Raw genomic sequence first — 23,582 nt, 5'->3', positions numbered from 1 at the left:
ATTGGATCGACTTGGGCCACACTAAGGAGCTATTCCACATTAATATTCTCAACCGGTACGATGAGCGCGCGTTCCAAGAGACCGTGCAGGCGTCATCTTTTGTTGTACTCGAAGAAGGTGACAGGCTAGGAAAACGTAGGCTTTGATTGAACGAGTCGTTTACAAATTGCCGGAGGGTAATGCCAAACGTGCACTGTTACTATCCGGTCTTTGGAACTGTTACCTGTGGAAATGTAGCCTGGTAGTATTTTTGCGTTTTTTCCCCTCCTTCTCCGGTTATGGGTTGTTCAATGTGTACATATTCACCTTTAGAGTACAGACGTGTTTAAAATTTGTGTCTGATGTTCGATGTGGTTTTTAATTTTCCTTTTGCCAGATTTATAATGTTTGACCCCATGTTTCCTCTGTGCGCGTTTCAATGTGCCTCCATGTGTAAATGTGTAAAGTGCCTTCGGTGATTTCGGCAGCGTTTAACTTGTCCGTTTACCACATCGACATAAGTTTTGTGTGCACCAACGGCAGTTTTTTCTATGTGAAAAAACTTTTCCGTACGGTGGGCATATGTGATGTGCACCCGCAGTCGTCGGGGAATTTTCGAACGCGGTGCGTCCACAGTGGTGCGTCGGACAGCGGAGCGCTTCGCGTGCCAGCCCAGCGTTGCGCGTGTGCGCGTGCAAATGATGTGCGCGAGGTGACGGCGACGAAGAGCGCGGCGAGCACGAGGAGCCGAGAGCTTTGTCAGAAAACCGAGGTGTAAAGGAAGACAGAGCAGCGGAGATCGGGTCATTCAAGCGCGGATGTGGCAGCCGCCGGACGCTGCGTCCGTGCTGCCGTCACCTCCCTTGGATCACCGACGCAAGCCTCCTGCGTTCCCTGCAAGCGTTGAGGCGGCAGCCGATGGACTGAGGGTCCGTGCTGCCGAAAGGCGCTTTTGGAAAGCCTGCTTTAGGCCTCCGGCGTTTTGTAACGCCGTCGACAAGACCTGGCTCCGTTTTTCCTGCGGCTGCCAAGTTCCTGGGGTTGCTCACGTGAATCCACCGGCGTCTCCCTGTGTTCCTCTGCACTCCTACTACGACCTGGCCCCCTTCCACCGCTTCCTTTGACGCAGCGCCAGCGACGCGTCGCACACCCGCGTCCGCCCTGTCTGCAAGGCATCCCCGCTTCACCTGGGACGCTCAGTACCTGGTGAACACTTTCCTTTATTCTGTAGTGTTGTGCGCGGGTTGAGTGTGTGTTTTTCTTGTTTTCGTTTCTGTTTCTTATTAGCCCCTTTCCTTTAAGTTATAAAAACCGCTTATTGTCGGAACATGTTTGTGAGCCACGTAGATTTCATGTTTTCTGAGAATGCGGGCGAGTGCTTCGCTTCTTCCCCTCACATAAGGAAGCACAACGCGCACGCGTCTCGTTGTTTCGTTGTTGGCTGGCCCCCTCTCCTCTGAGCTTGACGGCTACAAACGCGTTGAATAAACCCACGTGTGTAGCCATTCTTCTGTAGGTCGACGAAAACGGTGCCTTCTGCTTTTTTCTCCACTTCGGAGGAGCAGATTGACTTTGTACTTCTCAGGAGAGAGGAGACGACGGAAGCCGCTTCTTACAACGACCGAAAGACCGCGTCCCCAGAGAAAAACAGCCGGGTGTCGTTTACAAAATCCCATGCTGAAAGTGTCCTGCTTCATACTTCGGCGAAACAAAAAAACCTTCACTAAAGAATAAGGCAGGTAAAAAAACGACATCCAGCTAATGAACTCAGAATCCAACCCCCTCGCTGAACACTGAGAGAGCGCCGATCACCGGGTAGCCCTCGAGGAGGTGTGCGTCTTGGCCGTGGAGCCAAACCTGTTCAAGAGGCGACATGTGGAGTCATAGCACATACGGCTCACAAAGGACGCGGATGAACAGGACTCCAGGAACGCTCCCTCCGCGTGCGTTAGTGGACAGCGCCACGTTCTAACAAAGGGAAAGCGAAGGCTGCAACCCACTGCTGCTACTGGCACACTTTGGTCACCCCTCAAGAAGGGACCGAGCTGGTCCCGAAACGTTGGGTAAAGTTAAAAATATTGGTTGTCGTCAGTTTTCTCTCAACTATCTCAAGAACCCAACCAGACGGGCTTCCGTCAAAGATGTTTTCGTTCAGTCAGTACTCATCTAAAAAATTTGGAGTAGGACTGGGATAACGCAGATTTAAACATCCTGTAACATTTCCCTTAGAGGCTGTGCGGTCCCCAGGCTTTCAAATTTGGTAATCGACCAATTGGAAGACACCGCGTGCAACGCGTTGTGGAGTGTATGACGGTAAAGTGCGCTGGGGATGTGTACTGATGTTGACAACGAATACTTGCAAAACAAGTTGCTCACGCCTTCCGAGGGTCACGTGGTAAGATCCAGTGACAGCAATAACTAGCGAAAAGTCATCGACGTAATACAAGGGCCACGTGATAAGTGTCACATGAAAACGATGACTTGCAAAAAGACGTGGCAGACGCTCAAGCGAAAATGTTTTCAATAATGGCCGCGTTTGGACGAATTGGTTTTCCATGCTGAACGTAAAAGCTCAAAAAACAACGACATAGACTAAGACAGACAACACGAGCGCTCACTTCTCACTGATTTTATTTCATGCAAGAAACGGAATTTTAATCTCTCAATAATGCCTACAATGCATTACCACAGAGTGGTTAAAGATAGACAAGTCATCGAGCGTCACACTTGAAAGATGTAAAATAGGTCATCTCTTTTTGTGAGAACCGAATTGACGGATCACTTACGCAGTCATCGCCAGCTCGCGCTATCTCCAACGCCTCAACAATTTCTCGCGTAATTTGACATTTGTTCCCGTAAAGGACTTTGAACTTGTCAAAAAGAGGACGGCAACCCTCTTTTTCTTGCTTTTGCATTTTAGACAATGAATGCTCACGTGCCCCCCTTTATTATTGTTCACAACATAGTCATGATCACCCAATCGCTCATCTACAGGCATCTTCCCGTTTGGTCTGATAATATTTGCCACAGGATTGCGGGACTGTGCAAACAACACCTCCCATGCATATCGCGAACGGCTTTTGATGCCTGATTGTGCAACCAGTTTTTACTGGGTTTTCTGCAGTGCTTTGTTTACATAATGAACTCAGCTTATTTGGAGCAGAGAACAGCACGTGAAAGTTTACCCTGTTGCCAATTTTTTTAAGACTGTGCGAAAGCTTACGTTTATAAGGAATTACTGCAAATTTCTTATCGGCTTTTGATTTTTCGGCTCTTCCTGAGACTTGGCTTCCCATTCTTTCTTTTTGATAAGTCCTTCCGCTACAGAAACGAGCATATGCAACGGATAACCCACATCTTGCAACTTGTTGGACTGCAGGAAAAGGCTTTCTTCAATTCCATATTGACGGAATAATAAGCGCACACGACGACGCACACAAGAGCAGAGGAAGACACGGACTGGCGCTAACTCACATCTGATTTATTTTCAGCCACAGCAGAAAATATATAAAGGGGGGGGGGGGGGGGGAGACATGCGCAGTACACAAAATATGAAAAGAACACAAGGTGACAAGGCAACCAAATGATCACATCAAACCACACGTTCAAGAAACCCGATTTCTGCTTTGTAGAGTTTAACCGACGTATCACTGACACACATGTCGCCCAATTTCCTGATATGAAAGGCTTCTAGTAACTCGCGCGGGGTTTTATCTCGACCTTTACCTAGAATCTTTATAGCGCTCAGTCGTGGTTCACACCCTGTGCAGTTGGCGCAATGAATAGCCAAATTCGTTCCACCTCCCCTAATAGCCCTCAAATGATCCCCCGCGCGATCGTTAATGCAACGCCCCGTCTGGCCTATGTAAGCCATCCCACATGTCAACGGGATCTCATACACGACTTCGGTGGAGCAGTTTACAAACTGCTTGGCATGCTTTTTTCTGCATTCGCTCGGATTACCATCTCGCGAAATGCGTGAGCACAGCTGGGCGAGCTTCTTCGGAGCAGAGAATGCCACTGGCACACCATGTCGGTTCGCCACTTTCTTCATGTGGTGGGCCACCTTGTGTACATACGGTACCACAACAGGATTAACAGGGAACTTCTCTCGTGCAATCTCCTTCACAAACATGGCGCGCTTGGTTTTTTGTAAAAGGCCTTCCGTCACAGACACAATGACCTCGCAGGGGTAGCCTGCAGACATTAGCCGATTTACTTGCTTGTCAAAACCAGACTGCACAGAGTGTGCAGTCTAGTCTTCCTCTGCTCTTGTGTTCGTTCTCCTGTCAATCTGCAATGCAATTATTCCATCAATCTGCAATGCACCATCTAGCCCGTCAGCAGGTGTTGTTAAACTATCTTTCAGTTGCATGTTCGCATTACTTTTTTATGCAGTTGACAAACCCTAAACGAGCTATGTTTCTTTGCATGAGATTTGAATGCGCGGAAGTGAAAGGTAAGGACATTTCTCCATTTCTGGGGCGATAAATCCAGCAGGTGTGGTCTTCTAAAAAAGTTAACTTGATATCGAGAAAGCGTATGCTATCGTTCTCGGGAAGTTCATGCGTGACGACAAGTGGAGATAAGCTATGCTTAAAATGATCTAAAACGCTTCCTACAACTTCATCGAGGGCGATTGCAGAGGTGTTTGAAAATATTGAAAAATCCTCCACAATACGGAAACCTTTTAACGCCCCTACGTCTTCAAGGCAGGCAAATAGCCTTCTGTCACATTCAGCTAAAAATTTGCTCACTTAAAAAAGGAGCAACGCTGAACCCTATACATATTCCTTGTTTCTGCAAAAACAGGTCATCACCCCACATTACAAGAGTGGAATTAAGATATGTGCTTAAGAGCTCTAAAAATCTCCCAACACTCACTCCCACTGAATTCTCAATCCATCTTTCAACGCACTGCAACAATCCGTTTTTCGGCAACGAGTAGTAAGGATCTTTTACATCGATTGAGAAGGCAAACTTGTTCTTTCCTTCACATTGCTTTAGAAAATCAATTACACTTCCGGAATTTTTTATCATGAAAGGATCATCAACAACTATCTGTTTTAGACTTTTCTGCAGGAAGTCAGAGACTGATTTTTGCCAGGTGCACGCCTCCGAAACGATAATTTTCGATGGACATTCCATTTTGTGTGTTTTAGCGGAAAAGAACCTGTTAAGACTTAGACCACTTGCCTTTCGTACAGACTGAGTTGAGCGGGTGAGATTCAAGGAGATGCACAACTTTTTTGTTTTCAATCTTACTTTTGACAGATTTATACCTTGTTGCCTATCAAACACTTTCTTGACAGCATGACGGACTGTTTAATGAAAAAGGCTCTTAGGCATCACGGCAAAACCACCTTCCTTATCACAAGGAGGAAGACATAAATCGTCTTGCTTCAGGAGTCTCAAAGTACTTAAAGGGGAAACTTGAGGCTTTGTCGTCAAACACTTCTTTAAAACGTCGATTCCCTGCGACAAAAAGCTCCCTTGATCACTCGTAGGTGCAAGTTTCGAGACTGTTCGGACCATGGCCAAGAGTTCCCGTTTTGATATCTTTTGTTCGACAGCGAACTTGGGTCCCAGCTGAAGTGTACGGCGCACCTCTTTAGGAAGTGTTACCTCCCCAACGTTCGCACGTGGTTGTGCGACCTTGACTGCCGTTGAGGGACAAGTTTGCGGACCCTAGAAGACGTAGGGGCGTTGAAAGTTTTTCGTTTTGTGGATGATTTTTTATTCTTTTTAGACACCACTGCAATCGCCCTCGATGAGGCGGTGGGAAGCGTTTTAGATCATCTTAAGCATAGCTTATCTCCACTTGGTCGTCACGCATGAACTTCCTGAGAAACGTAGCATACGCTTTCTCGATATCAAGTTAACGTTTTTAGAAGACCACACCTGCTGGATTTATCTTCCCCGGGATAGAAAAATGCCCTTATCTTTCACTTCTGCGCATTCAAAGCTTATAAAAAGAAACATAGCTCGTTTGCGGTTTGTGAACTGCATAAAAAAGTCATGTGAACATGCAACTGAAGAAAGCCTTTTCCTGCAGTCCAACAAGTTGCAAGATGTGGGTTATCCGTTGCACATGCTGGTTTATGTGGCAGAAGGACCTACCAAAAAGAAACAATGGGAATCCAAGTCTCAGGAAGAGCCGAAAAAGACAAAAGACGGTAAGAAATTAGCAGTTAATAATTATAAACATAAGCATTCGCATAATGTTAAAAAAAATTTGCAACAGGGTAAACATTGACGTGTTGTTCTCTGCTCCAAATAAGCTGAGTTCATTATGTAAACAAATCACTTTAGAAAACTAAGGAAAAACTGCTTGCACAATAGGGCGTCAAAAGCCGTTCGCGAGATGCACAGAAGGTGTTGTTTACAAAGTGCCGTTATCCTGTGGTAAATATTGCATCGGCCAAACGGGAAGATGCCTAAATGAGCGATTGTGTGAGCATGACTATGTTGTGAACAATAATACAGAGGTACACATGAGCATTCATTGTCTAAAATGCAGAAGCAAAGAAAAAGAGGGTTGTCGTCCTCTTTTTCACAAGTGCAAAGTCCTCTACCGGAACAAATGCCAAATTACGCGAGAAATTGTTGATAGCGCGAGCTGGCGATGACTGCGTAAGTGCTCTGTCAATTCTGCTCTCACAAAAAGAGATGTCCTATCTTACATCTTTCGAGTGTGGCGCTCGATGACTGTTGTCTATCTTTCACCACTCCGTGGTAATGCCTTGCAGGCATTATCGAGAGTATAAAATTCCGTTTCTTGCATGAAATAAAATCAGTTGGAAATGAGCGCTCGTGTTGTCTGTCTTATTTTATGTCCTTGTTTTTTGCGCTTTTACGTTCAGCGAAAATGTTTTCGCATTTCTCCAATGCAGCCCAGGCTGCAGTGCTCTAGAATATTTTTGAACGTGCGCTGTGCCTTTTGGTTGAAATGCTGTACGTTTGAAAAACTACTTTTACGATTAGCAATGGCCTTAATGTTTGTTTATTATTTCGCTGTTCGTACCATGCTCTCGCTGCAGTATTGTGTTTTAAATTTGAAGGCGTGTGCTTTTCTTGTATTTTTCTGTGTATCGAACTGTGCACCTGAAAAATAATATTTATGCTCCAGTCCCACTTCCGGCCTACTATGAGGCTAGCAGCATAGTGAAAATAAATAAAGAAGTAATAATCGGCACTCTAAAAATTCAAAGCCCCCGCAGTTGCTTAGCGGTTAAGGTGTTCGGCTGCTGAGCCGAAAGATGCGGGTTCGATCCCGGCCGCGGTGGTCGCTTTTCGATGGAAGCAAAATACTAGAGGCCCGTGTACTGCATAAGGTCAGTACATGTTAAGAGAACCCCAGGTTGTTGAATTTATCCGGAGTTCTCCACTAAGGTGCGGGGTCGCTTTGGAACATTAAACCCTGTAAAGCCAAACCAAACCAATGCTTAAATATTCAAAATAGTTGACTAGAGCAAATTACACAGTTTATTTCAATATCCGGTTCATGAAAAAGGTGGTGCCTAGTTGTTCCCCTTTATATCTGGACCTTCCAAGCGCAGAAAATCAAATGCTATCAAAGAGGCCGCCACCGTCTGGAAGACGTGGAAGTAACAAGCGTTACATGTTTGGTTTACTTGACGAAGAAAGCAATGAAGAACGCTCCCGTTGTCCAGTTACGAAGAACACGAGGGATTGGCGAAATATTGGGTGGCTGGTCCTGTTTTCCGTTTCCCCCTGTGCCTTTGCACGTTTTTTTCTTGTGTGGATAACGCACGCGGCGAGATCTAAACCCCAGGTAATGTCTACGCAGTCTCCCGGCCAATGGAGGTCCCCCTGGTCGGCTTCCCTACCGCCTCATGAGATGCCTCTGAAAGCTTTTCAACGCTCCGGCGTCCGCAGCATTCCTGTGGCGCTGTTTGCCAAAGGATGGTGGTTCTATCAAAATTAACAATCCAGGGCCTGTTCTAGCTGCTCTCCAGGCGGCCACTTCCCTTTATGAGGCAATCACTAAGCTAAGGCAGTTTGGACGTGGCGGGATTCTGTGCCATTCACCAGACCTGTCGTCGTGCGTAAAGGATATTCTAACTGCTCTTCTTTTGGGTCTCTTTCGGTAAACAGCTTCATTCCGTCTCATCTGGCCTGTACAGAAGGTTTGGTTCGCGGTGTGAACTCTTGCTTGTCTCCAGTTGGGACCCTCGACCTTCTCTCTGCAGCGGGTGTTGTTGCTGTGTTTCGCTGTAGCCGGGAGGTGAACAATGAGCGGCTGCCAGCGGAAACGGTTTTTGCCGCTTTTGTGGGTTCTGCCTGACCCTCAGAAATAAAAGCATGACCCCTAATCTTTCGTGTAGATTACCTTCCGTCTAAGCCACTGCAGTGCAGCGACTGCTGGCGATGTGGCCATAGTGCTCGTGGCTGTACGTCTACCTTGCGCTGTAGTAAATGCGGCAATGACAATCTATGAGATTTTTGTTCTGATCAAAAGTTTGTGTTGCCTTTGTGGTGGATCTCACGCTACAAGTTCGATGGATTGTCCTCCTCGGGATCATGAATTGCAAATTCTAGATATAACCGACTGCAAACGCTGTTCGCGGCGCGAGGCAATTTCAGAAATTAGAGAGAGCTCGCGGCTATGCAGGTGTGTCAGCCCGTTCAAGAGTGACACTAGATCCGTCTATCTCTCAGGCTATAGTGACTACTGTGGGAGCCTTTATGGCTAAGATGGTTGACAGGATAGTGTCCACTGTCAAAGGATGCATATCTAATGCTCTGCCTGCGCAGATTACCCAGACCATGCAAACTGGAATGACTTCTGCCATGTCAGCCATGCCTTCGTTAATGACCCAACGTTCCTTGCCTGAGCACTCTCAGCCCCAAGAACAAGTTACTGCTGTTTCTCCAATTCCTCGGTCCACTAACTCAGGTAATGCTCAACTTATTCATGATGCAGAGATGGTGGATTCGGATACGCAAATCCTCAAGCGCAGTGTAATCCCCCATGTGTAACCCTTCTTCTCCACATCCCCGGCCGAAATCAAAGAAGCAACAGATTGGCTCCAAGCCGAAATAAACTATTTTAGGGCAGGCAGTTGCTGCTGCCCGGATTTCTCAACCATAGGGGTGTTGAGAGTTCTCCAGTGGACTATCGGTCACTTCTTTCAGCTTCGACAGACTTACTGTACCTTATATCTCAACATAATCCAGACAATTATTTTGCAAGAAACCTGGTGTTACGTTTCGCCTACGACGCGCGGTATAGCCGGCGCGGACGCAACGGACGCCGGGGCTTCGTTCAAAGTGGCGGTCATTTTGGGCCCGTTCAGTGCTGCCGTAACGCCTCCCGCCAAGCGCGTCCAGGCAGGTTTCAATGCCACGTGTCGTCGTGTGTGCGTGTGTGTGTGTGTGTGCATGTTGGTGCCCACGCTTGTCAAAGCGCGGCAGCCGGGGAGAGGAGCTCCCCAACTGGGAGGCGAGGAGGTTTGAAAGGCGCCGGCCCGGCGGACGCGCACGTCACGTCTGAACATGTCCGAGCGTCGCCGTATCAGGCGCCTCATCCAGAGCCGTTCCTTCTTGCCCTCGACTCCGAGGGTATAAAAGCCGCTGCCCCGGACGCCAAAGAGACTTCGATTTCTTCCTTCGAGTAACGTGGTCGCCCTGACCGGCTGCTCTTTTGCGATGCCAGAATAAACAAGTTGTTCTGTTGCCAGTCGACTCATCCTTTGCCGGGACCTTCGGATGTTTCCAGCTGTGCCCCAGGCCGCCAGGCCAACGCTACCCTTGGGGCTTGCAACCCTTTTGCAACAACTGGTTGCCAGCGGTGAGATCGCGACAACGGAGGCCAGCAGCGAAGATATGCGGTCAACTGTATGCTGAGCAGCACAACGACCATCCGGGAGCAGTGCAACGAGCCCTGTGTGATGACTGGTTGCCTGCAGCGGGAAGACTGCGCTGAATTCTTGGCTGCGAGGTTTGGTGAGTGCGGGACTTTCTTCTTCTGAGTTTTGCCAGGCTTTTGTTAGTGTCAGAAACAGAGCTGGTAATTGTGTTGTCGTTGCTGCCGGGTTAGTTTGCGGCAAGACAATAGTAGGCAGTAGAGAAAGCAGCATTCGGAGCAGCCATGGATTTGAAGTCGTTGCGCAAACCGAAATTGCTGGAGCTTGCAAGAGAGTTGGGTCTGGATGTCTCAGACAAACTCAGAAAACCAGAACTGCTAAGGGCTATTCTTGAGTTGGAGGCTGAGGATGACGAGCTGTCGGAATGCCTTGAGACGATTGAGGAGAGGGAGCAAAAAGAGAAAGACGAGCGCGAACGTAAAGAGCAAAAAGAGGAGCGCGAACGTAAAGAGCAAAAAGAGAAAGACGAGCGCGAACGTAAAGAACAAAAAGATAAAGAGAAAGAAGAGCGCGCTTTGGAAATGAAGCGTCTCGAGGTAGAGATGGAACGCGCTCGTAATGGAAGTCAGGCACACGGTGCAGCAGAATGAGTATCGTTCAAAATGGCTGACCTGATGCGGCCGTTTAAGCTTGGAGAGGACATTGGTTTGTTCCTGGTTAACTTTGAGCGAACGTGCGAGAAGCAGGGGTTCTCTCGGGAAACGTGGCCACAGCGCTTGCTCACTTTGTTACCCGGCGAGGCGGCCGACGTAGTCGCTCGCTTGAAGAGAGAGGAGGCAGAGGATTTCGACCAAGTGAAATCGAGTCTACTAAAAAAGTACAGGCTGTCAGCGGAGGCGTTCCGTCGGAAGTTTCGGGAAAATGAAAAAGGCAGAAGTGAGTCATATACAGAGTTTGCCTACAGGCTTATCTCAAACATGCAGGAGTGGCTCAAAGAAGAGAAAGCGTTTGGTGACCACGAGAAAATTCTGCAGTGTTTCGGGCTAGAACAGTTTTATAGTCGGTTACCTGAGAACGTGCGGTACTGGGTCTTGGATAGGCCAGACGTTAGTACAGTGGCTAAAGCCGCCGAGCTAGCCGAGGAGTTTGAGACGCGTCGGGCTCGCGGAGCTAAGGACGGTCAAAAGGTTGAATTTGGCTCCAAGTCTGAGAGGCCGAAGTTCACACCCATGAGAGCAAGGGGGGACACACGTAGTGCGGATGCGAGTGAAAGCAGTCCTACCGAACGTAAGGAGACGGCGGCAGCCGAAGCCGAACGCAGAAAGCGGTTCGAGAGGAGGCAAGCGCGCGTGTGTTATACGTGCCAGAAGCCGGGTCACTTTTCGGCGCAGTGTCCAGAAACAAAAAGAAAAGTCGTGTGTTTGTCATTATGTAGCACTGACGAGAACATGAAGCTTCTCGAGCCTTACATGCGAGACTTCCTCGTGAACGGGAAAGAGTGTCGAGTGCTTCGTGATTCCGCAGCTACAATAGATGTAGTTCACCCCTCTTACGTAGAACCCGATATGTTCACGGGCGAGTGCGCATGGATCAAGCAAGCCGTGGAAGCTCATAGCGTGTGTCTGCCCGTAGCAAAAGTGCTTATTGAAGGACCTTTCGGAGCACTTGAGACGGAGGCCGTAGTGTCATCTATGCTGCCCCCCCCCCCCCAGTACCCGTACCTATTTTCGAACAGGTCCGATCACCTCCTGCGCGAGAAGGGGCTTTTGTTTGGTGAGGCTAGCGTTCAGGCCTTAACCAGATCGAGAGTTCGGGAGCTCGCTGCAAAGGCGGTAATTGCGGGGCCGACGTTGTCGAACAATGAAAAAGGGTCGGAGGCGCAGCAAGCTGATATTCAGAGCACGTCCGAACTGAATAAAATTGAGCCTGTAGCGTTGAAGGCACCAGGTACTGGAGAGGAAATGCCCGACACGGGCAAGTTAGAAGAGCTTCCGGTCGAGCTTCCGGGACTAGGCTCAGTGACGAACAGGGAAGACACTGATCAGGTCATTAGTGACTTAATCATTAAAGCACCGCTGTCGGCTGAGCAGAAAACCGAACTACACCAACTCTTACAAGAGTTTCAAGGTCAGTTCTCTGAGAGGCCTGGTAGGACTTCTGTCCTTACTCATGATATAGAACTTACCTCCCCAGAGCCAGTACGATCCAAGGCGTACCGGGTGTCACCCCGCCAGCGCGATATTATGGAGGCTGAGGTAAAGAAAATGCTACAGCTCGGTGTTATTGAGGCGGGTGAGAGGGATTATACCTCCCCTTTGATTTTAGTTGAGGTACCGGGCAAGGAACCTCGTCCTTGCGTCGACTACCGCAGGCTTGATTCCATCACTAAGGATCAAATTTATCCGATCCCTAACATCGAGGAGCGCCTTGAGAAAGTTAGTAGCGCTCAGTTTATTTCCACCCTAGATCTTGTAGGGGTTATTGGCAGGTTCCACTTACAGAAGAGGCTAGTAGGTATGCGGCGTTCATTTCACCAATGGGAACATTCCGTCCTAAAGTTTTGAGTTTTGGTTTGAAGAACGCGCCATACTGCTTTTCAAGCCTCATGGACAAAGTGTTGCGGGGACAGGAAGAATTCGCTTTACCGTATTTAGACGACGTAGCGATATTCTCCGCATCCAGGTCTGAGCATATGGCACACTTGCGGGCAGTGCTAACCCGGCTGCGCGAAGCGGGCTTGACAGTCAAGGCTCCCAAGTGCCAATTAGCACAGGCCGAGGTTGTCTACCTCGGTCACGTGATTGGACAGGGTCGTCGCCGCCCCTCTGAAATAAAGGTGGCCGCTGTGCGAGACTTCCCGCAACCGCGCACGAAGACCGATATTCGGTCGTTCTTAGGTGTCGCCGGCTACTATCAGAGGTACATCCCCAGGTACTCCGATATCGCGGCTCCCCTGACGGATGCTCTAAGAAAAACAGAGCCCCAAACAGTCGTCTGGAGCGAGACAAAGGAAAGAGCTTTTAGCGCCTTAAAGACCGCCCTAACAAGCCAGCCTGTGCTACGATCGCCAGACTACACAAAAGGGTTCGTTGTTCAGTGCGATGCTAGTGAGCGAGGCATGGGCGTTGTACTGTGCCAACGGGAAAATGGAGAAGTGGAACACCCCGTCCTTTATGCTAGTCGTAAGCTGACCTGTCGTGAGCAGGCGTACAGCGCCACCGAGAAAGAGTGTGCGTGTCTCGTGTGGGCCGTTCAGAAATTGTCATGCTACCTAGCCGGCTCGAGGTTTATCATTGAGACGGATCACTGCCCTCTCCAATGGCTGCAGACCATCTCTCCCAAAAATGGCCGCCTCCTGCGCTGGAGCCTCGCTTTGCAACCATATTCCTTTGAGGTGCGTTACAAAAAGGGAAGTCTCAACGGTAACGCCGATGGCTTAAGTCGAAGCCCCTAACGTAGGAATCCGCCTCAAAGTTGTTTGTTACTGATGTTTTCTTCCTGAGGCAGGATTTTTAACATATTGCTTTTGTTTAGTGTTTCAAAGTGATTATGTGCTTTCTAGTGCAATTTTCCAATTTGTGGACGCGTTCTGAGTGCTGCTTGACTACTGTAAGAAACTAGGCAGTAGTATAAAAGGGGAAAGAGCCTGGCAGAGCTTAGTGAGCGTTGTCTCGTGCTTGCTGACTGAGCGGTTGCGTTTCGGCGTAGTTCTAACGCTTGCTGGGAACGAGCACAAAAATGGCAACTCTCCCGAAGTGACTTTGCAGTGTCCTGTGTGATCCTGAACCTGAGAACGAGGCCTTCTCTGTGCGCTGCGCTCAAGCAACGTCGAGGGACGACCGGTTTCGATTACGAGCATCATTGAGCGACATCCCTCCGGACAGCGGATGCAGTCCCCTGACCATCGGGATCTCCTTCTCCCGGCGGGGCGGTCTGTTACGTTTCGCCTACGACGCGCGGTATAGCCGGCGCGGATGCAACGGACGCCGGGGCTTCGTTCAAAGTGGCGGTCATTTTGGGCCCGTTCAGTGCTGCCGTAACGCCTCCCGCCAAGCGCGTCCAGGCAGGTTTCAATGCCACGTGTCGTCGTGTGTGCGTGTGTGTGTGTGTGTGCATGTTGGTGCCCACGCTTGTCAAAGCGCAGCAGCCGGGGAGAGGAGCTCCCCAACTGGGAGGCGAGGAGGTCTGACCGGCGCCGGCCCGGCGGACGCGCACGTCACGTCTGAACATGTCCGAGCGTCGCCGTATCGGGCGCCTCATCCAGAGCCGTTCCTTCTTGCCCTCGACTCTAGGGTATAAAAGCCGCTGCCCCGGACGCCAAAGAGACTTCGATTTCTTCCTTCGAGTAACGTGGTCGCCCTGACCGGCTGCTCTTTTGCGATGTCAGAATAAACAAGTTGTTCTGTTGCCAGTCGACTCATCCTTTGCCGGGACCTTCGGATGTTTCCAGCTGTGCCCCAGGCCGCCAGGCCAACGCTACCCTTGGGGCTTGCAACCCTTTTGCAACACTGGCTTACATCTGATAAAAACATTCCCATTTGCAAAATTATTCTTCATTTTGAAAAGATCGTCAGTCAAGAGGAGGAGGCTTAATCATACTACTTTCTTCTAATTTTTGTCACACGGCTAAGATTACTTTTCAGTCCTCTACTGTAGACTGAGTTATTGGCTTTAGACTTTGAAATTACAAGGTGCTATCCGTTTTCATTAGTAAATGCTTATTTTCCTTGCGGTGTGCTGGATACCAAGTTGCTAGATCTCCTGCTCCTTAATTGTCAGAAGTCAGTTCTCTTGGCCGGTGACTTTAATTCTCATCTTGTGTCGTGGGGCTTTAAGACAGATTTCTGTGGTAAGCGCCTTTGCGATTGGGTCACTGATAACCTTCCGTGTATGAATTCAGGTTCGGCCACATTTCTTCGCGCACAAATTCGATCAGTGTTAGATTTAACTTTCACCAGTCCTAGTGTTCCTGTGCTCAATTGGTCGACTGTGGATTGTGGAACATCTAGCGATCACATACCTATCATTTATTATGTTAATTGCCACTTAACTCCAGCGTGCTCTCAGTTGAGGTCATATATAAACTATGACCAGTTTCAGTCCTCTTTGCGCTCCACTCTTGCTTCAGCGGTTAATTCTGCTGAAGACCATACAGCAAAAGGCTTATGCTTGGCTATTGAGGAATGCCGAAAGAAGTCCAAATTTTTGGTACGTACATCAAGAGGGAACACTTCAGCTTGATGGTGGAATGCAGACTGCTCGCGGGATTGTAGACGCAAAAAGGCTGCATGGAAGAGGCTCCTAGACAATCAGTGCCCAAAAAATTGGCACGATTATAAGATCATTGAGGTTACTTTTAAACACACAATTTCACAAGCGAAAGAATATTATGAATCCGAGCATTTTTATTTCCTATCAAAATTAGGAAATCGGCGCGCACTCTTCGGATTCTTAAGATCGCTAAAAAGATTCCGGATACTGAAAATTCACGCTCATGTGTTTTGACCCCTCAAGAAGCAATAGAAACTGTTGAGACAATTGCTAAAGGATTAGAGCAGCGTTTCACCTCTGTACTTCCTTTGCGCTCCGCGTTTGTGGCGTCAGTGGACCACAAGGGGCAGTCTGGTCGCCTGTGCTCTTTAATATTCTAATGAGCTCTATTCCCAGCCATCAAAACATTCGCACGTACGTCTGTGCGGACGAAAATGCATTTTTCACTGCTGCAGCTGACATTCAATCTCTCTATGTCCGCCTGCAATCGTACCTGAATTTGCTTGAAAGTTGGTTGTGGGACTTACGTCTCACCTTAAATATAAACAAATGCGCTGTACTTGTTTTTCACATGAAAGATCCTGTTCATCTGTCTCTCATTTATCAGCTACAAAATGTTCCTCTAGTTACGTCTATAATATATCTTGGTATCATTTATCATGACAGCCTCACATGGTGCTCTTACATTGACCATGTCGCAGCGAAAGGGGTTCGTGCTGTGGGCATGTTGCGTAGATTAAAAAATCCCCGGTCTGGAATGCAGAGAGATGCACTTCTGCTGATTTGTTTTGTATGTCCGACCAATTTTAGTATTTGGATCTTTGCTGTTCTCAGGTACGGCTGCTTACAAAATTCGCTCGCTCGTTCTTTTGGAGCGGGAAGCGCTTCGGTTCTGCCGTGGCCTCCACAGATTTCTGGCCAATGACGTGCTTTACCTTGAAGCCCGTATTCCTCCTTTATCATCTAGATTTCAATTCCTAACTGTTCAGACGTACCTAAGATAAGTACTGTTCAGACGTACTGTTCAGACGTAAGAGACGTACTGTTCAGAAGTACCTAAAGATACCAGCTGGTTGCTGGTATCTTAGAGGACTTAACCCAGGCATTCGACTACATCAGACACTCAATTTTGCTTGATAAGTTAAACCATTATAATATCCGCGGTCTCTCCTTGAAGTTAATAAATAGCTATCTTTCAAACAGGATACAGTTTGTCTCAGTAAATGATTTCATATCTAGTGAACAACGAATTATTGCGGGCTTCCCGCAACGCAGCATTCTCGGACTGTTACTTTTTAATTTGTATATAAATGACATAACCCGCATTTGTCCCGGCATTAAGCTAGCCATATATGTGGACGTCACGAGTATCTTTATCCCATCACCTTGTGAAACTGATTTAATAATGAGAGCGAATAGTGTGTTAGGAAAGCTTGATACCTGGTCGAGCAATAACCATCTAAAAATAAATGCTAAAAAACAAAGGCAGTGATTTTTCGTCCAAAGGGCACACGCATTAGCTTTCAGCATGATATCACCTTTCGAAATTGCAAAATAGATATTGAAAACTAAACATTTTGAAAGATTTGCCTGTCTGGTTCGGTTTCGATACTTATAATAATAAACTGCAATCTCCAACCAAAAATTTTAACTTTAACCCAACGTTTCGAAGCCCACTCGGCTCCTTCATCAGGGGTGACTAAGGGCAGTAGCTACCATCTTTTAAGTATGCAGGGGAGAGGGGGAGGGTGAAAAAAACGATCGCTGTGTCGCGAAAGGCGCGGGGGAGCGGGAGGGGGTTTAGGCTGTTAGTCACGCTGGCGCACTGCAGGGAGGTGCTGAATGGCGACTTTCTTTTTTTCGTTCAGTTGAAGAGCGAAGTCCCTGAGCATATACTGGGGGCAGGTTTCCTTTTGTGCGGTTGATATTGTTCGGGGTGGTTTGGATATGCCAGGATTCCAGAAGGAGCCTTTTGTGGTAATTTCTTTCGGTTCCGAGGATGCGGGTTTCTTCGAAGTTGATTTTATGGTCTGAGTCCTCCGAATGTTCGGCTACTGGGTTGCGCTCTCTTGCGAATTCGCGGACGTCATTTTTATGTTGCCGAATTCTTTGGTTGAAATTTTTGGTTTCGCCGATGTAGCTTGCATCGCAGTCGGCGCATGGAATTTGGTAGACAATGCTTTGGGCTCTTTCTTTCGGCGGCCGGTCTTTGGGAACCGGTAGGCAAAGTGCAACAGTGTTTGTGGGCTTGTGCGCAACCTGGAGACCCGAATTTTTCAGGATTCGGGCGATGGCTTTGCTGGCAACTCCGACATAAGGTAAATTGACGTATTTTGGTGGTGCGTTGGACTTTGTGCGTTGATTTCTTGATGAATGTTGTGTTTTTGACGTCGAATGGTTTTTTGAATAAAGTCTTTTGGGTAGCCGTTCATGATGAGTTCTTTGAATACCGTGCGTTGTTATTTTTTCTGTCTAGTTCTGTGCTGCAGTGTGTCTCAACTCTTCTGAACAGCGTCTTCAACACTGATGCTTTATGGACAGTCTGGTGGTTCGAAGAGAAATGGAGATACCGGCCTGAGTGGGTTGGTTAGTGGTATTCGGAGAATTGAAGGGTATTGTGGTTTCGGAACACGAGGACGTCCAAAAACGGCAGGAAAGTTTTCTTTTTCCACCTAGAGCGTGAACTGAATGTCAGGCTCTACGGAGTTTAAGTGACGAAGGAAATTTTGAGACTCAGATCTGTTGATGACGGCGAAACAGTCGTCGACATACCTGAGGAAAATCTTTGCTTTCGAGTGGAATGAGTTGAGGGCTCGTTGTTTGATGTGTTCCATGGTTAAGTTGGCCATGACGACAGAGATGGATGCTCCCATTGGTGTTCCTTTCACTTGTCGGTAAAATTCCCCGTTTGACGAGAAGTATGTGTTTGATAGGCACAACTCCAGGAGGCGGCACACATCATTTACACTCAGCGGGGTTCGTGCGCTGTGTGTGTCGTCGCGTTGTAGGACGTCACGGGCAGCGGTCACCGCAAGCTTCACGGGGATGTTTGGAAAAGGGACACCACGTTGAAGGAGACAAAGCATTTGTCGGCCTCAAGGGTGGCTTGGGACACCAGTTCGATGAAGTGACTGGAATGATGGATATGGGTCGCTGTTTTTCCTGCGATTGGGGCTATGATTTCGTGAAGGTATGCTGACAACGAGCGGAGAGGGGAACACCGGAAGTCGACAATCGGGCGCAAAGGGATCCTCGGTTTGTGGACTTTGGGCAGGCCGTAGAATGCTAGAGTCGATCCGTTGGTGCTCAATAACTGAAGGTAGAGGTTTCGGAAGGTGGGATGTTTTTCGAATACTTCTTTCAATGTTCTGTTTAGTCTTGCTTGGGTAGTGATTGTGAGGTCCTTCAATTTTTCATATTCTTGACTGCTGAGTAAGGTGTATATTTTCTCTTCGTAGTCCCGTCTGTAAAGAAGGACTGTTGTGTTGCCCTTGTCCGCTGGGAGGATCACTCTGTTGGTGTCTGTCTTGAGGTCTTGCAGGGCTTGCCTTTCGTCCGGATTTAGGTTTGATTCTTTTCGGTGTGCTTGCACTGAATTAAGTACACCTATTGTTTTGAGCCGGACCTCTTCTCGTACACCAGGTTCCAGTTGCCGGATGCCGACTTCAAGCGCAGACACGATTGCTGGAACGGTGGGGGGGGGGTGGTCTGTTCACCTGGAGGTCGAATTTGTGTCCCTTGGCTAGGATTGACGTTTCGGCGGTTGTGAGCTTCCTGGAAGAGAAGTTGGCGACCAGGTCAGAATGGTCCGGAGGGGGTTGGTCGGGCCGGCGTTGAAGTTTCGACAACTTCTCTGCCTGCTTGGTGCGGTGTTTGTCGGCTTCTGATGATGCGGTTTCTTTGGCGAATGCCTCGATAGACGTCACTAGGTTGGCCATCTTGTGCTCGAGTTGTCGGCGGGCGAAGAAGGCGTCGATTTCTTTTTTCCTAATCACGCTACGGCACTCATGTATCCGTGCCGTCAATAGGTGCTCTTCTGCCTTGTTGAAGATGCTTCGTCCTTCTGGTGTGGGGACCAGGCGTCGTAGTCGTAGGCTCTGGGGTACAACCTTGGTTTCCTTGCATTTCTTGGTGAATTCCAGGTGTGTCTTGAACACCGAGATGCCTTGCATGGTCTTGATGTACTTGTTGGCAAGCTGCATAGCTTCTAGCCCGAAGTATGCACGGATAGATTGAAAACTAAACATTTTGACAGATTTGCCTGACTGGTTGGGTTTGAAGACTTATAATAAACTGCAGTCTCCAACCAAAAATTTCAACTTAACGCAACGTTTCGAAGCCCACTCGGCTCCTTCATCAGGGGTGACTGAGGGCAGTAGCTAGCATCTTTTAAGTATGGAGGGGGGGGGGTTGAAAAAAAACGACAGCTGTGTCGCGCAAGGCGCGGGGGAGGGGGAGGGGGTTTAGTCACGCTGGCGCACTGCAGGGAGGTGCTGAATGGCGACTTTCTTTTCTTCGTTGAGTTGAAGAGCGAAGTCTCTGCGCATATACTGGGGGCAGGTTTCCTTTTGTGCGGTTGATATTGTTCGGGCTGGTTTGGATATGCCACGATTCCAGACGGAGCCTTTTGTGGTAATTTCTTTCGGTTCCGAGGATGCGGGTTTTTTCGAAGTTGCTTCTATGGTCGGAGTCCTCGGAATGTTTGGCTACTGGGTTGCACTCTCTTGCGAATTTGCGGACGTCGTTTTTATGTTGCCGAATTCTTTATTTGAAATTTTTGTTTTCGCCGATGTAGCTTGCATCGCAGTCGGGGCATGGAATTTGGTAGACAATGCCTTGGGCTCTTTCTTTCGGCGGCCGGTCTTGCCCAAAGTCCACAAACTGGGGATCCCTTTGCGCCCGATTGTCGACTTCCGGTGTTCCCCGCTTCGCTCGTTGTCAGCATACCTTCACCAAATCATAGCCCCAATCACAGGAAAAACATCGACCCATATCCATCATTCCAGTCACTTCATCGAACTGGTGTCACAAGAAACCCTTGAGGCCGACGAATGCCTAGTCTCCTTCGACGTGGTGTCTCTTTTCACAAACATCCCCGTGACGCTTGCGGTGACCGCTACCCGTGACGCCCTACAACGCGACGACACACTCAGCGCACGAACCCCGCTGAGTGTAAATGATGTGTGCCGCCTCCTGGAGTTGTGGCTATCTAACACATACTTCTTGTCAAATGGGGAATTTTAACGACAAGTGAAAGGAACACCAATGGGAGCATCTATCTCTGTCGTCATGGCCAATTTAACCACGGAACACATCGAACAACGAGCCGTCAATTCATTCCACTCGAAAGCAAAGATTTTCCTCGGGTATGTCGACGACTGCTTCGCCGTCATCAAAAGATCTGAAACTCAAAAATTTCCTTCGTCATTTAAACTCCGTAGAACCTGACATTCAGTTCACGCTATAGGTGGAACAAGAAATCGCCTTGCCGTTTTTGGAAGTCCTCGTGTCCCGAAACCACAATACCCTTCAATTCTCCGTATACCGCAAACCAACCCACTCAGGCCGGTATCTCCACTTCTCTTCGAACCACCGGACAGTCCATAAAGCATCAGTGGTGAAGACGCTGTTCAGAAGAGGTGAGACACACTGCAGCACAGAACTGGACAGAAAAAAAGAACAACGCACGATATTCAAAGAACTCATCATGAACGGCTACCCAAAAGTCTTTATTCAAAAAAGCATTCGACGTCAAAAACACAACATTCATCAAGAAATCAACGCACAAAGACCAACGCCACCACCAAAATCCGTCACTTTGCTTTATGTCGGAGGTGTCAGCGAAACCATCGCCCGAATCCTGAAAAAGTCGGGTCTCTAGGTTGCGCACAAGCCCAAAAACACTGTTGCGCTTTGCCTACCTGTTCCCAAATACCGGCCGCCGAAAGAAAGAGCCCAAGGCGTTGTCTTATAAATTCCAAGCGCCGACTGCGATGCAAGCTACATCGGCGAAACCAAAAATTTAAAAGAAAGAATTCGGCAACATAAAAACGACGTCCGCAAATTCGCAAGAGAGCGCAACCCAGTAGCCGAACATTCCGAGGACTCCGACCATAGAATCAACTTCGAAGAAACCCGCATCCTCAGAACCGAAAGAAATTACCATAAAAGGCTCCTTCCGGAATCCTGGCATATCCAAACCACCCCGAACAATATCAAGCGCACAAAAGGAAACCTGCCGCCAGTATATGCCCAGGGACTTTGCTCTTCAACTCAACAAAAAAAAGAAAGTCGTAATTCAGCACCTCCCTGCAGTGCGCCAGCGTGACTAACAGCCTAAATCTCCTCCCCCTCCCCCGCGCCTTTCGCGACACAGCTGTCGTTTTTTTTACCGCCCCCCTCCCCTCCATACTCAAAAGACGCTAGCTACTGCCCTCTGTCACCCCTGACGAAGGAGCCGAGTGGTCTTTGAAACGTTGGGTTAAAGTTAAAATTTTTGGTTGGAGATTGTAGTTTATTATAAATAGATATTGTTCCATGTATTAAGGTGTTGGGTGTTTATTTTTCAGAGAATCTAAAATGGGGTGATCATGTAAATAACTTATTGCAGAAGCTAAGCTCGGTCACTGGAATACTAAATCACCACCGTTACTGCCTTTTACAGGCAGTAAAACTAATGATATATAATGCTCTCTTTGTGTCCTCTCTACATTACTGCTTTTTAGTATGGGGCACCACTACCACGACCAATTTAAACAGGCTGCTAAAACTACAAAAAAAGAATCCTACGCATAATTGCAAATCTAAAATATACACAATCGTCCGCCCCTCTTTTTAAACAGTTCAACGTGCTCTGAGCACATGATTTATACCGTTATATACTGTCTCGCGTGTTCTATTTTAGCGCAAAACTCTCGGCATCTCTCCTTTTGGACGTCGCAGGATTGACGCAAAATGATCTGCCATATCCCACAGGAAATATAGAATACTGGAAAATCCCAAAACGCCGCACCAATTGTGGTACACAAATGCTCCAGAATGCTTTACCGAGGCTTGTAAATGATTACAGTAGACAAGGCACTGACCTTGTGAAATTAACCCTGTCTGCGTTTAAACAGCTATTTACAAACTCATTGTCATCATGGATGTTTCTGTTCTTGTTTTTTGTGCATACTTGTATGTACGTCATAGATCCTCTGTATAATCTGTAAAATCTCTGTTTATATAATCTCTTTGTATAATCTCTGTATAATCTCTCTATGTTTGCGCATGCTCACCTACAAGTAGCATAAGGCTGTAATCTTTTCTTCTTGATGTGTTTATGCTTTCCGCTGCCACCGTAATTGGGGGCCAGGGACCCCTCAATCCGTCGTAGAACGGTTTTTACCATGGTCTCCTGTACACTCCGGTGCATGAATAAAAATATATGAATGAATGAATGAATGAATGAATGAATTAATGAATGAATATATGAATCAGATTTTCACCGCTCCTTGTTTGTTTTTTGTTGCAAGCCGACTTCCTTCTTTGGAGTCCACTTGCCTAGATTTCATACCCCGCAGGCAGTTATGGTATAAAATTTACTTGAACCTTTAAATGTTCTTTTGCATAACATCCTTCCGACAAAAAACAGTGGGTACTCTGTAGATATTGTCTGTGATGACATTTCACCGAAAAATGCTAAGCATATACCACCACGCATTTTAAATGTATTCTTAGAAGGCCATTTACCAATCCTACCTATTAGCTTAACGATAGCTTCGGACGCCTCTGAGTGTAATGAAAAGGCACGGGCGGGAATATATTGCCCGCTTCTAGATTGGACTTTTTCTGTGCAGCTTCCCGACTACACCCCAATTTTACAAGCGGAGTTTCTGGCGCTGGTGCTTGCTCTTCGTGAACTAGAGCCAGCTTTCTCTTCAGTGGCTGTAATTGCAGAATCTTTGTCTTTTTGTTCGTCCCCTGCTTCGGCTGTAGATTCGCCAATCCTAAACACCTTCCATTCATTACTGCCTCCGCATTTGAGCCTTGTCCACTGGGAGGGCACACCCAATGTTAATGGCCGCCATCTTGGGTTCGAGGAACCGAAAATGTGCCGCCATTCCGTCCCATGACATCGTTCTCACATACTTCAACCCCTGTCCACCATACTGCACCGAGACGTCATCACTGGCACGCGGCAGGTGGTTGTTTCTACAATGTTTTTGTAGCTGGCGCTACAAGTCTCCATGCGAGAGTGCTGTTGTCTAGTTGCTGCCAGATGGCGCTGTGATCTCAGGGTGGGAAGCGAGGGGAATAGATTTAACAGTCATTACCGGCACTAATATACGCGGATGATATCGTGCAAATGGCTGACAACAAGGAAAATTTGCAGATGTTGATAGACATTTGTGGTACAGAGGGAGACAAATTAGGTTTCAAGTTTAGTAAAGAAAAAACTGCAGTCATTATATTCAATGATGAGGGCGGCGGGCAGAGAATACAGGAGCTAACGCTAGATGT

The sequence above is a fragment of the Amblyomma americanum genome, chromosome 9, assembly GCF_052857255.1.
Source record: "Amblyomma americanum isolate KBUSLIRL-KWMA chromosome 9, ASM5285725v1, whole genome shotgun sequence".
Classification (NCBI taxonomy): domain Eukaryota; kingdom Metazoa; phylum Arthropoda; class Arachnida; order Ixodida; family Ixodidae; genus Amblyomma; species Amblyomma americanum.
Note: the sequence above shows the minus strand (reverse complement) of the source record.